Genomic DNA, 15800 nt, shown 5'->3' on the forward strand with positions numbered 1-15800 from the left:
GTAAAGCTCTCATTGACTTTTAAGTAGAGTATTGAGACTAGAAAACAAGCATCTGGAAGGACTAAGAGTGGAGCGAATCACTCTACTCCACTATATCTCATAGGATTGAGAGTAGAAGAAGAAAACTTTGATAAACAAGAAACAAAAGATAGTTTAGTTTACTTACGGTTGTGAATTCATCGTTCATTTTAAGTAGGTAAACTATTCATTTCACTCTTATCAAAATGGGCTGCCATCTTAGTTTCACTTTCGTTATTGTTTTCATAGTGTTAGTACTGTTTTTAAAGTCCCATTTCACCCACCCACCCTTGTTTGAATCATCTTGTGGGCTGTCCATTTTAGAGTTGAAAAATTCGAGCAAAATTTACACTGGCCTGGCCTCGCCTCCTGGCGAGCCCAGCCCTAAAAACACTGTAATTTGAAAATACCTCGAGCTGATGGCGGAAAATCTATGGCCTTGTGGCATACGTGTTAAATTTTTCGGATTTGACGGTTTTGATTCAAACTTTGATCTTTCATATTTTTAGGTGTTCTAACCACGCTATATACGCTGAACAAAGCGTAAACAAGGCGCTATTATTCATAAGCGAAGCAAGGGCCTTGTCAGGTATTCCTTTCTTCCAAACCTCAGATCTCTGTTAGAGGTTTTATACTAGTATATCGAATTGTTTGGAGTGTTGCATGTTTAGTTAAGCTCGACTTAGTCTTGCATGAGATTAAGATGCAGTAGAACAAAACACCTAACGTAAATACACAACAACACCAACAAACAAATCTATCTAGTATACCACACGACACCTCTAGCTACTATTTTACACACATCACCGATATAATGGGGAAGAAAAGAGACTCCTCTCTCGGACTTCTACAAAGCCTTGGCGATAGCTCCAAATCTTGCATCGTTCTAGCGGACCAGTGAAGGATTTTGAGAATCCCTCCAAATATTTTTAATTTGTTACCGTTTTTCATGGTTTAGACCATGAAAAACCTTATCATTTATCGTAGGATTGAACAAGTCTTAACAACATTCCACCATCCTACGGTTGGTGCGGAACAAATTAAATTAAGGGTATTCCCTTTCACCTTAGCCGATAAAGGCGGTGTCTGGTTAAGCGCCCAAAGGCGCCTAATTCTCAATGGACTTCGTGGGCTAAATTTGTTCATTTGTTTATGGAGCATTTTTACCCACCCCTAAAGCGGATGAGATGCTTTCCAAGATTCATTTCTTTTCGACAAAATCCTCATGAATCATTTTCAGAGGCTTGGAATCGTTTCACCCGATCTGCTTATAGAGTGTCCACACCATAACCTAGCAAAAGACCGTTAGTTAATTGCCTTTTTCAAAGGACTTCAACATCACCATAAAGAAGTCCTTGACATAATGAATGGGGGTAGTTTCTTAAGTAAAGGAGCACCGGAGGCTTATAAAATTTTAGAGGACCAAACTAAGCGAAATAATAATTGGGGGTAGTGATGATATCCCCGCTCGCTAGTTCTACTAATACAGATTAAGGCGCGGTATGTTTGAAATTAAACACGATTCGAGCTTAAAACTCTAATCGAATCACTCACTAAAAGGTAGAGGCCATTTTCTGTACAACAAAAGCCTATCCCCGTCATGAATGTAAATTCAAACCCATGTAGTTTGTTGGAGTCACGAACATCCGACTCCCATCATGTCTATAGCCTATGAAGCGGGCTTCTTCCATTAATAGTGAACCTAAGCCCCTTGGAGACAAAATCCCAACCGGTTGGAGAAATAACCAACAAGTCACACCTCGAGGGTACAATAATCAATATGTTAGGCAACGCGGCTTTAACCAAGCTCCACTCACGACAAGGGCAGGGGTCGGGGTAATTTTAATAATTATAACAACCAAGTACAACCTCGACAAGGTCAAGCACAAGGTCAAGGTAATTATAATAATTATAATGCTAATAGAGGTATCGTTAGGTAAATAATAATTATCAGAATCCACCTATAAATAATTCGTGAAATAGTTCGATCCACACCACCCGTGACTACTACACCCACACAACCGGATTGCCTTGACACTTTCATACAAGTGAGCCAAAACTTTTCCAAACTATGGCTCAAACCAATCTAACCGGCCGGCTTCTACAATCCGTTAATAATTTAACCCAACAATTGGCTCAAGATAAAGCCCAAACCAAAGGTGTGTTGCCAGTCACGCAATACCTAATCCTAAAACAACAAACACAGCCTTTGAGGGTAGCGGATAATACTAGTAATGAATTTGAAAATGTAGGGAGATAAATGCCATCACCACTCTCCGTTAAGCGAGTGGTTGATAACAAAAGGTAACTATGCCTATAGTTACCCCGATAACCCTACACCTACTATTTTACTAGATACCGAAATAGAAACCGAAGAGCCTACCAGCTTTGTAGAGGTACCGGTTCAACCTGACCTAAAAAAAAAGCCACGGTTAAACATCCGGTGATACCATAGCTAAATATAGGCGAAACCACCGTTTCCACAAAAATTAGCCATGTTAACTAGGGATACAAATTACGAGGAGATTAGGGGCGTTTTCAAGAATCTAACTATAAACCTTCCCTTCCTCGAAGCTATTAAAAGCTACCACATCATGCTAAGTTTCTTAAGGAATTGTGTACTACTAGGCGTAAGACAAATATACCAAAAGGCGCCTTTTAAGGGAATAATTCCCAACCTTATCGAACATAATGGAATTGTTAAGTACAAGGACCACGGTAGATCCCTCTTGTAAAATGCACCTTAGGAGATTCCTATCGACGACCCAGCGTTATTAGACACGGGGGCTAGTGTGAACTTACTCCTATTTTATTTGTATAGACAAATAGGTCTAGATAAGATGCAACCCACTAAAATGGCGTTGCAATTAGCTGATCGGTCTATTAAGTATCCTAAGGGTGTAGTCGAAAATGTCTTTGGTAAAAGTTCGGGATTTCTACTATCAGGCTGATTTTGTAGTCCTCGATATAGAAAGTAAGCTAGCGACTCTGTCGATCATTCTAGGGCGTCCCGCAGCGGCAAATGCCAATCGCGGCTCATTAATTGCGTGATGGTTCAATGTCCATGTCTTTTTGGCCATCTTCTTTGTTGAAGTCAATGTTTTTAAAACAAGGACACAGTTACCCGATTCGTCTATGGATGGAGAGGTTAGCATGATCGAGAGCTTTGCTCGAGATTATTTCAACAACACGTTCCCTGATAGTCATATGCCCAAAATTCTTTCCTTTGGAAAGTCAGACTCCAACATTTTCATTCCTACACTAGTCGATACACGTATTATTGATGAGGAAGGGATAGAGGATTTTCTCAAAGATGTAGAGGACTACCATAGTAATGTGGATATGACCAATCTAGATGAGGAATTCGATGAGTTTTTTCGAGTAGGTGACAATTCACCCTATCAAGAACTAACTTGCACAACATCCACCTCGATTCCCCTCCTTCCACCCTTTCAAAGGAATCTCGAGTTTGCACTTTCGATCCTTTTGTTTCTCTGTGCTTCATAATTTTTTTAAATCCTCCTAGCAAGCAGATACTTGAGGAAGGACAAACTATTTGACACCTTCATTTTCAGAATTGAGGCAGTCCTACACACACAATGAATGAGTTAGGTGCTAAAACCACATCCTCATTGTGTACAAGCTGTCTTTCTAGAACTTATCCATATCTACCATATTCTCCACAACCATTCACTTTTCCACACTTATTTACTAGAATACCCACTCATTCAAAATGAAAAATAAGGTGCATGATAGGTTACACAATAGGGTAATCCGACTTAGCTTTCATTTCACTAGGTTGAGTCATAGGGAAAATTGTTGTTTCATTGTGTTTGGATATGTTTTATGTGATATTTATTTATGGAATGATCCACAACTATTTAGGTTGTTGATATATGATCAACTTCATGTTCATACATATGTTTTAGATAAAGTCACAAAGTATCGACTATAAGCGACTCAATTTCTGTGTTTGGTGCACTTCCTTTCACTTTAATATATTGGTGAGTGCACCATTAAGGTAACCGGCCCTCCCTATGGAGTGTGTGGCTGTAAGTACGGATCCTAAGTCCACGGTTCACATAGTTCCGTTTTTCCACTCTTGCATGTTTTTACCGGTTTTTTTGAGTCATGTTTCTCTATGGTGTGAATTATGTCTTTATTGCTTATCGTTTTTCCTTCTAAAAATAAAATAAAAATAAAAATAAAAATAAAATAAACATAGTAATCTAGGAAGTCGGGAATCGACTTTAAAAGACCCATTACTAAAACAAATTTTCTAAGCCGTTGTAAAATTTGTTTGGGGAATGAAGTGTTAAATGTTCATTACTAAATGTTTATGTCCCATTACAGTTGCTTAGGCGTTTTATTGTATTACGACTCGGATTGACATAATCTATTAATTTAGAGTTCATTCGTTCGCATAACTTACGTCATGCACGCACTTCGAGGCGTTTTCCACTATCTCGTATGTCATCTGAAGTCGGAATAGAGTGTTTTATGGATCATTGGATAGGAAATTCTCTCCTGATCATTTCCATATCTCATTCGCAAAAATCGGACCGGTAACGAAGCGGGAATTTTGATTTGAAGTTCGCGAAAAAAAAATCGAAAAAATCAAAAATTTCGATTTTGGGCTTGGGCCCAACCCGCGCCCACGACCAGCGCGCTCGCGCCCTTAACTTCTTTAGCAACAGTTCATCGTTTTTCATCTTCCACCGCCATTAACAAAGCTCAAAACCCTAACAAAAATAAAAATTAAAAAGAAAACCAAAATAACTCGCTTGACCATCAAATTTCCAATTCAAATCTCCTCAAAACTAAAACCAAACCACCTCCACCAATTTAACCCAACAAAACCACCGAAAAAATCAAAATTGGTGCTTCCACGCCACCACATCACCACCACCCATCGTTTTTTATCACTAAGGTCTTTCCTCATTATTCATACACCTCTACAAACCCCAAGCCGTATTCAAACACTAGATGGCTCAATGGCGCCCGAATTATCACTGGGAACAAGTTTTCACTTGCCGACCATTTTCGCCGTTTTACGGTGTGAAATGGCTAGTAAACTGGAATAGTCTCGGTATTTTCGACGAAGCCTTCTACCCACGAAGACTTGGTCCGACGGTTCTACAACACGAGGGGAGTTGGAGGGAGTAGGATTTTTGTGATGGTAAGGAAGAAGAGGAGGGAGTTGACTACGGATTTGTTGGTGAGATTCTAGGCATTCGCCTAGAATCCATCTCCAGTTGCCACTCTACAGAGCCCCGGTTTGCCGGGGTAGAGCCATTGATGAAGCGTTCTTTGTCATCAATGGGAGCTACAATACAAACTCCCATTGTGTTCGCCGGGCATCACTTTCGGGACCAACCGGTGGCTCTGATTGATGGATTGGTCGAATGTCTCTAGGGAAGGACAAGGTCGGCGACATCGGTCGACCTGCCTCCGCGTCCTATGGGTATTCAAAAGCGAAATCACGATTTACGTATCACGGAGTTTTTTTCTTGAGCATGATTAGGGGTCGGAAGGTCTTTGGCACCTCTTTCTGTGTTAATCACCAAGATCATCTTTGAAGATGAAAGCGACTCCGGTTAATGCGAGGAGGATTTACATTACCACCGCACCGTAACCGCAGCGTATCTATAGGGAGTGTGTCCAACAAGTTTGGAGGAGGGATGAGGATAGAAGAAGAAGAAGAGGATGGTGGGCTGGGAATGAAGAGGAGGCTCGGGGATATCGGGATGCCTCGAGGATGAGGAGGGCGTGACTGCTTTGATCACGGATGCCTTCGAGGTGTTGGTCGATCGCGAGCGCATGGCTATGCTTCATAGGGGCATCGTTCACTAAACACTCTGCCTGCGGACCTCCGGACTCGACAGGCGACTATTCATCACAACCGAGATCCGCACCCGAGAGAGGATGAGAGATGGGGCGGGAGGGCTGAGATGGAAGCCGGTGCCGGTTTAAGAGTGGATATGCTTGCCGCGCTTCCCACCTCATCTGGACTCGCCGAGGACCGACTCTACGACGCATGGCGTCGTCGGCGAAGACGGCGGCTAGCTTCTTTGGACCTATACGGAGCCCGGGAGCCACCACTAGAGAGTGTGCCCTCCGCCACCCGATGGCGAGGTGTTTAGAAGTCGAGGATTGATAGTGGTTGTTGTTTTATTTATTTTTGTTGTTTTATTGTAATGTAACTTTTATTTCCATAATTTGAATTTTGTAGTGGTACTCGAATGAAATTTTAATATAAGGGCTTATTTTCATTATGCATGGTCGTTTCATATTGACCCCACCTTGACTTGTTTGGGGGTGGTTTTATCAATTCAAGCATGATTTTTGTATAACCCTCATTATTAGAATTAATTGCGGAGTCAAGGTGAAAATATGGTTGTTTAGGCGAGAAATATGATCAAGTATCATTGTAGGATGAAATCTAGATTAAATAGGTACATTCTATCATAAAATCAACCTAAAAGATCTTGGGTTTGAATTAGAATCCGGGTTATGAGTTGTTTCCGTTTTCGAGTTTGGAAATTTTAGATTTTCGGAAGCTGCCGTAATTAGTTTTGGCAACTTTCCGATCATTTTTAGCAACTTTAAACCTATATAAACTTGATACAAACTATTCTCACAACTCACACTACACCTAAACTCCATCACTCACCCTTCACACCCGCGATTCCCGCGTTTTGACTTCATTTTTGCAAATCTGCCTTCGGGGCAGCGCCAGCATACTGAATAGCCTTTTTCTACGCCAAGCCGACGAAAATTTTACTTTCAGAGCGCCCGCTCCCCATAAAGCGCGACTTCGGCTAAAACACTGGAATTCCAAAATACTAAGAAGCGCCAGCATACAAGTCAATAGCGACCAGCCCTAGTTCTTGGAATTCCAAAATACAAAAAGCGACTTCAGCGCCCCTAGTTGGCCTTTCGCACCCTAACTTCCGTGGACCAGAAATTTTCCAGTTTTTGGCGTAGTATCCGGATCTTTTCGCAGCTATTCCAAAGCGTAATTTTGAGATGACATCTCAACATTGATCACGAACGATCTTTTGAAGATTTGTTCCAAAGCACTACTTACGGTGCTTGGTTTTGTGAGGTGATCACATCGTTGGTGGGAACCTCTTATGGTAAGACCGGCTGAACTTTATTCTCCGGCACTTGCATCTTATTTTTATAATAACTGCATTTTCTTTGAGAGACGGATGGAGAACAAGTGTTCTCCATCAACATTAATGAAGAACCAATGTAAATTACCGAGGTTCTTGCTAGCATTTGTTCTTGGACTTGCTATTTGAGATACAAGACCCATGGTGCTATTAGATTCGATAATATGCATGTCTACACTTATGAGTTTTGCCGCGAGGCTTATGGGGCAGGCATTTTCCGTATTGAGGACCAAAGGGACTATAATGTTGCCCTTGGTAGCTTTGTCCATGAACATAGGAAGCTGTTATGTTTTGGATTATGCTAAACATTTTAGGGAATGGCGTTTTTCTTACGTGAATGGCGCCACTTGCAGCGTTTTCCTTGCTTTAGCCGCGGGGCCCGGTTCTATGACCTTCGAACTTTGATGTCTAGTTTAGCATGAGCCTATACCATGCGGCATAAGTACCTTCTTATGCATTTCTAATTCCGCGTATTATGCTATGTTTCTTTCTCTTTTTTTGTACGTTTCCGCGGATTGGATTAGGGTAGACGCGGTCGCGACCCACCAATAGTCTTATTCGATCTTTCCGTGCAATGACTTGGCAAGGGTGGCGGATACAACCTTACCAGGTTGCACCTACACCCCATCGGACCAAGTGGCACTTAATAGGTTAGCAACCATAGATGATAAATGGCGTGAAGCACGGCAAATTATCATAGCATGGCGGGGCCGAAGGAGCCTCACTTCTTTATAGAAGTGGAGGATGGCGAAGATGGCGAATAACGGGAGTGGAGGTAAGTTTTATTTTACGTTAGTGTGCGCTTATGTCCCAAGCAATTTCATTCTTTTAACCCCATAATGGGTAGAACTTCGTATAGAGTTGAGTCAGTTTATTTCCTATATATTAATGCGTTCTAACCTTCTTTTACAGATGTTCACGAATTTCCGCGGCGCTTCAATGGTATTTTTCCTACCCATTTTATTTAAATGCTTTGAGGACAAAGCATGCTTCTTGTTTGGGGGGCATAGAAACGCGTGTAATTAAGACATCTGCTAGGATATAAATATGTATAATATGCATTTGTTTTCTAGTTAAAATTTCAAAAATTTAAAAATATAAATAAATAAGTTATGCTATACACTTAGGAATATTGGTATTGTTTCTTTCTCTATGCTCTTAACAATCTAGAAGTCTCACATAGCTTTTGCATCGGAATAATTGTTAGAAACTTAGGTTAATATGTAGGTAATAATCTTTGCATCTATCTATAAATATATTACATAAGTATCTATGATTGTTTGGCGATAAGTTTCGAAATCTAGGCTAGAGTACTTATTCTACAAATCTGTGAGAATATAGCCTAAAGCCTTATATGAGTGAAACAATTGAGAAATGACACAAAGGGAGAAGTAAAATCCGGATAGAGAAATCCACGCGTCCACTTGCTTGATCACTAAACCATATCCTAAGCGAGAATTTAGGCCCTTTTGGATCGATATAGCCAGAGAAATTCAAACCTATGAATTATTTTCCGCTAATTATTAATCGAGCCTTTCATTAGCCCTTCCATAAACCACAATTCCTTTACCACATTTACAAAAACAAAAACAAAATAAAAAAAAATATATATATATATAATAAATCAACCTACCCAATTTAGAATAAGTCGAGAATAGAATGAATGAAGAAAGAAAAAAAGAAAAACCTGTGTAAACAAAAATTAGTTAGTGCTTGAGAGAAAATAAAGAAAATAAGTTTCCATCCAAGGAAAAAAGAAAAAAATAGAAATAAAATAAAAACTCCAAAATAGAATAAAAGGGAGTCAAAAGCCAAAGAAAAGAAAAGAAAAATATGGCTAAGGATGGAAACAAAGTGTAGAAGCAAAAGTAAATAACAAGGTTTTCTCTAGTTACATAATATGAAGACTCTATTATCTCGGACTTGTCCTTTAGAATATCCATTTCCTTCCTTCTTAAACCATCTCCTAATCCCAGTAACACCTAATAAAGACCTCTAGCTCAATTAGGAATAGGTTAGTGTGATAGTAAAGTGGCGGATGTGTTTGATCGACTCGGCTTCTGTGTGTCATTGAGATTGTAAGGTAAAGTGTGCCCCTCCACTGTACACTAGAGTAAGCGAAACTTGAGTGGAAAAATCAGTGTTGTTTCTTGACTATTATTGTGAGAACCTTAGGGGGCTATTAGGAGTTCTCGAGAAACAAACCCGCTAAACATTTTATAGTACTACTCATTGTGTATATGTTTATTGTAGATGATAGATTATTATGCATATATTAGCTTAGGTTTTGACTTGGTTATTCTTGTTCATAGCTAGTGAGGCGTATAGATAATTTGGAGCATGAATAAGGAAACAATAGTTTATTTTTCTTAGTCGTTGTAGTATAGATGAAGTTTTGTGAGTACCTTCTTTGGAAAACTCTCCGCGAGGCTATAACTTCGTCCACTAGGGAATTCCTAGTGGTTTAAGGCCCTAGTTGCATATGGTCAATGCAATCGCACTTTCAGTGAAAGCGAGATTAGGTAGAACTCCATTTTTGGTCACTTATTCTAATTTCTCATCTTTGCTTGAGGACAAGCAAAATCTTTGTTTGGGGATGGTTTGATAAGAGCCCAAAACTGTAGTTTTAACCCTTAATAATCATCTTGTTAGACCAATTATGTGAATAATAAGTAAAGAGTTAATCTTGATTACGTGTTTTTATGCATTTCAGGGCTTCAAAGTCCATTATAATGAGAAATGTGCCACTTTAGCGAGATAAAGGAGCAAAAGTCGTGAGAACTTCGAATGCCATATCTTTGGACTCAGACCCTGGATTGAGGCCTACCTTATGTCAAAACGACCGGCTCGGAAAGAGATTTGCAATGGTCTAAGCCTTGACCCAATCAGAGGAGCAGAAGTGGACGAAAAGTCTATGGAAGCCAACTGCAGCTGAAGAGGCCTTTTGAATTTGAAAGAATTGGGTTTTGGGCTGATTTCTCGGCCCAAAACATGGCTCAAGCCCATGCACGATTTTTGGATCTGAATGTATAAGAACAAAAGCTTAACTCATTGTTAATGGCAGTTAGGTTAGGTAGATAGCTTAGAATAGAAAGTAGCCATTAGAATAAACTTCAGATCTAGATTTAATTGTTTTATTTAATTAGTTTCAAATCCTGTATTAGATTAAACCTTGGAATCTTACTCTTCAATTTGATTAGATCAATAAAGTAGTATTCTTTATCAATTTCGATTTTTGTCATTTCCATTTCTAGATCTAATTTCAATTCTTGTTCTTATTTCATTTTAGTCATTAATTTAGATTTCATTATTGTTTAATTAAGTAAATTTTAATGCTTTATATTATGTTTAGTTTTAATCTAAATGGAAATGATTGCGGAATGATTCAAGGCTAAACCTCCATTAGAGGGGTTGAGAAGCCTTGATGAAAGCTTGATTTCGTTTATATTAGAGTAAAATTCGTAATTTCTATTCCCTTGAGAAATAATTAGTTCACCATGAGAATGGGTTTAATTGTTCACATGCTAGTTATAAATTGGTAGAAATGCCATGTGTAATTAGGGATTAGGAAGAACCGATTGTTTCTGCGCGAGCAGTTCATTTTCGGATTCTGACGACTTCGTCGCTAGTGGATTAAGTTGAGTTAAGGTGGAATCAATCCCCTCTAACTCCTTAACATCGAATCAGCGTAGCATTCCCTTAATATTCGATAACCGACTAGTTGCATTTAGGTAGGTAGTTGCATCGTAGTCTAGTCCCCTTTTAAGTAAAGCTCTCATTGACTTTAAGTAGAGTATTGAGACTAGAAAACAAGCATCTGGAAGGACTAAGAGTGGAACGAATCACTCTACTCCACTATATCTCATAGGATTGAGAGTAGAAGAAGAAAACTTTGATAAACAAGAAACAAAAGATAGTTTAGTTTACTTACGGTGTGAATTCATCGTTCATTTCGTAGGTAAACTATTCATTTCACTCTTATCATCCCACTAACAAGTGTCGTGGTTTGAAAAGTTATATCCAAGACTTGATCGACCACGGCAAATTACGCGACTACGTCGAACATCCAGAAGATCTAATCTGTCGTCACTTATTGGCAAAACGTGACCGCTCTTGATCACCGATCAATCATAGAAATCATGTTTCCATTCACCGTCATACCCACTCACCAAGGAGACAATCCTCACCACATCCGATCCCACAACACCACCACAATCGTCTCCCAGCTCCAGCCGCCAACCAGGTGGAGCCATCGTACATCAAGAATTTTGGTTGCTGGAAATGTGGTGGTGCAACAATTTCTTGTACTTCTTTGGTGTGGGGAGAGTAATTGAATGTCTATAACGTTTGGAGGATAACTTGAGACATGTCTTTGCTTTTGTGGATTTCTGTGATGGTGGGGGTGGGGGGTGTTGTACTGCTACTGGAGTGGATATTAATAAGAGCACTGTGGTTTTCTGCTTTAGAACCGTTGACTAGTGGATTAGGATGTGTGGCTCTAAATGCATTGTACTGCTCTTGAAGTGATTGTAGTTGAGTTACAAGTTCAGTAGTGGTGGGGGGAGGATGTAGATCAACATCCATTGTAAAAGCTTGAGTGGAAGAGAAGGTTGATCACCGGAAAAGATAGTTGTGTGAGTTGTCGGATTTTCGAGAAATCTACCGCATATGACGCCAAATGTAAATGTTTATTTTTATCTTAGGGGATTAACAGTATATTACACCAAATGTTTATGACTTAGCTCAAGTTTAAGTGGAGAAAAGGAAGTGTTTTGGTGGGTGAAAATAGTTGATCTTTATGAGGAAGAAGATGCCTACGTATCCAGCACCTTGGGGTAAGACTGGAATCAAGCCAATGTAGTTATGGGGTTGGCTTTTATAGGTGCTTGGAGCATGTGGTTAATAGGACACGTGTGGTGGTATGAACATGTGTGATACTAGGATGAGCGACACGTCCTCATAAGTTGCACGTGTGCGGTGGTTCCTGATATTATACTATTTGAGCTAATATTATAGCTTGATACAGAAAGAGTGTAGTTAAGGAGGTGATGATCGATGACAATGATTTGAGTGTTGCAGTGGGTAAAAGCCTGATGCTAATGATAGTAATGATGAGGGCGGCAAATGATGATGTCACGAGATGAAGTCGAGTGATGAGTCATTAGTGCTGAACCGATCTTGATGAGTGTGTGAGTGCTTGTGTGTCTGGAGTCGAATCAAGTTGGCGAAGTTGTTGTATGTGGACTGTGTGCGTGTCACATGCCTGAGAGATAGGATGTCCCTTACAAGGGCAAATTAATGATTTAGTTTCTACGTTTTAGTCTTTGTAATATGTATTTAAACCCATTGAGGTTATTGTGTAATCATCCAATTATCGATAAATATTTCATGTACTTAAATTTCTTTAACCATTACAACCGTGTTAAGTAGATATCATGATATTGTCGGGAGGGGCTAATGACACATGAGTACATAGCCTGAATTAAAGGATAAACAATTCCTACCAGGTAGTGGCATACCAACCTATTAAGTGAATTACATTACATGGTGCTACAATTTAACTCCTACATCAGTCCATTACCAAAGGTGGATTAGGATCTATACTCCAATTACTTAGGTATTTCCGTCTTCTCATTCGTAAGATTGGACTCCGCCATATGAGACTGATAAGAGCCCAAAACTGTAGTTTTAACCCCTTAATAATAATACTTTTAGACCAATTATGCGAGTAATAAATAAGAGTTAATGCTAATTATGTATTTCAGGCATGGAACTCAATTATGTGCAGAAATGTGCCACTTTGGCGATATAAAGGAGCAAAGGGTTGATTGCTAAGAAGTTCTGGGATTAAAGGCTAAGATGGGCAGAAACAGCACACACAAGTCAGTAAAACTTCCGAAGATCGTATCTTTGAACTCAAGCCTCAGAATTGGGCTTACCTTATGTCAAAACGACCGGCTCAGAAAGAGCTTTCCAATGGTCTAAACCTTGACCCAATTAGAGGAGCAGAAGTAGACAAAAATCCTGTTGAAGTCAAAGCCAGCTGAAAAAGGGCCTGTGGACTGAAGAAATTGGGATTTGGGCTCGATTTTCCGGCCTAAAACATGGACCCTCAGCCCATGCACGAAAATGTGGATATGGTCTCCTCCATTTCCACACACAAGACTTAGCTCTTAAGTATCAATTAGCTTAGGTTAGAAGGTAGCCATTAGAGTAGCCATTAAACCTTAGTTCTAGATCTAGTTTTTGGATTTATTTAATTAGTTTCCATTCCATTAATTAGTTTCATTCCTTGTTTTAGATTAGTTATTTGAATCGTTGAATATCATTCATTAGATAAATAAAATAGTTAGTTCTTGTTAAATTCGATTTTGTTATTTATTGAATTACTTACTTCTAAATTCAGTTATTAGTTGTTATTCAATTATTAGTTGTTAATTTCAATTTCAATTATTGTTTAGTTAAATTCAATAAAGTTAGAATTTTTATATTATGTCTTATTCAATTTCATTTGGAAATGATAGTTTGATGAATCGAGGCTAAACCTCCATTAGAGGGGTTTGATGAAGCCTTGATGAAAACTTGATTTTGTTAGCTTAGAATCGTTGTAAGAGTCTATTCCACTCTAGAAGGACGTTGATTCGCCATGAGAATGGGTGGACGTCCTCATATGCTAGTTATGAATTGGTAGAGATGCCATATATAATTATGGATTAGAACGACCAATTCTTACCGTAAGAACGTAAGAATTGGATTACAAAAATCTATGTTAGTTTCTTAAGTTGGATTCAAGGTGGATTCAATTCCCCGCTAATTCTTATTCTAGATTCAAACCTTAGTATTTCGTAGCATTTCGTAGTATAATTCGTAATTCTCTCGTTAGACTTTGGATAGATTCACAATTATAGAAAACTTGAATGCTAAAGAACTAGGAGTGGAACGAATTTTCTATTCCAACTCTACTTCAATAGTATCGAGAGTAGAAATATTTGATAAGTCTAGTATAAGTTCAGTTTTAGTTTTACTTGCGTTTAGAGTTTCATCGCTTTATTTGTGAGTAAAACTATCATTTTTTACTATTGTCCTCTTGCCTATGAACAACAAAAGTCACAACAAGATAATGTTTGCTCGATTAATAGTTTTCTATTCCTAAACCCCCTTGGAGACAACATCCCAACTTCAGTTGGAGAAATAATCAACAAGTAACACCTCCAGGGTTTAATAATCAAAATGTTAGGCAAGCAAACAATTATAACCAAGCTCCACCACGACAAGGACAAGGTCAGGGTAATTATAATAATTATAACAACCAAGCACAACCATGACAAGGTCAAGCACAAGGTCAGGGTAATTATAATAATTATAACAATAATAATTATAATGCTAATAGAGGTATCGTTCTGGTAAATAAGAACTATCAAAATCCACCCATTAATAATCAACGTGACATAGTTCCTGTCATACAACCTATAGCTAACACTCTTCCACAACCGGATCATTTCGATACCTTTATGCAATCTCAACAACAGATTTTACAAGCCATCTAACTTTCCTTACAGCAGTTAGCTCAAGAGAAAGTGCAACCCAAAGGTGTGTTTCCAGGACAAGCGATACCTAATCCTAAAACACCAAACACAGCCTTTGAGGTAAACGGTAATACTAGTAACAAAAATGCAAACGTAGGTGAGCTAAATGCCATCTCCACTCTCCATTCTGGGAGAGTGGTTGATAACAAAGTAACTATGCCTATAGTTACCCCACCAGTTGTCCATACACCGGAGATTGTACTAGATACCGTAATAGAAACTGAAGAGCTTACCCCTGTAGAGGTACCAGTTAAACCACAACCTAAGAAACAGAAAGCAAATGTTAGACATCCAGTTGATCCATACGCTAAATATAGAGAGAAACCACTATTTCCCCAGAAATTAGCTATGTTAAATAGGGATACAAACTTCGACGAGATTAGGGAAGTTTTTAAAAATCTAACGATAAACTTACCTTTTCTGGACGCAATTAAAAAATTACCTCACCATGCTAAGTTTCTCAAAGAGTTGTGCACTAAAAGGCGTAAGACAAATATTCCTAAAGACGCCTTTTTAACTGAACAATTTCCAACTTTAATGGAACACAATGGAATTGTTAAGTACAAGGACCCTGGTCGTTCTACTGTACAATGCACCTTAGGAGATTCCCACACGACGACCACTTTACTAGACCTGGGGGCGAGTGTTAACTTATTCCTGTATTATCTATACAAACAAATAGGTATACAAGATATGCAACCTACTAAAATGACGTTGCAATTAGCGGATCGATCAATTAAGTACCCTAAGGGTGTGGTTGAAAATGTGCTTGTTAAGGTCCAAGATTTCTACTATCTTGTTGATTTTGTTATCTTCGATACAGAAGTCGCTAAAGACTCTGATCCGATCATTTTAGGGCGTCCCTTCTTGGCGACTGCCAACGCGCTTATAAACTGCCGCGATGGGTCGATGTTCTTGTCTTTTGGCCATCTTTCGGTTGAGGTAAATGTTTTTAAAATGATGAAACAGTTACTAAATTCGTCTATAGATGGAGAAGTTAGCATGATCGAGAGCTTAG

Source organism: Coptis chinensis, chromosome 3, assembly GCF_015680905.1.
Source record: "Coptis chinensis isolate HL-2020 chromosome 3, ASM1568090v1, whole genome shotgun sequence".
Taxonomy (NCBI): domain Eukaryota; kingdom Viridiplantae; phylum Streptophyta; class Magnoliopsida; order Ranunculales; family Ranunculaceae; genus Coptis; species Coptis chinensis.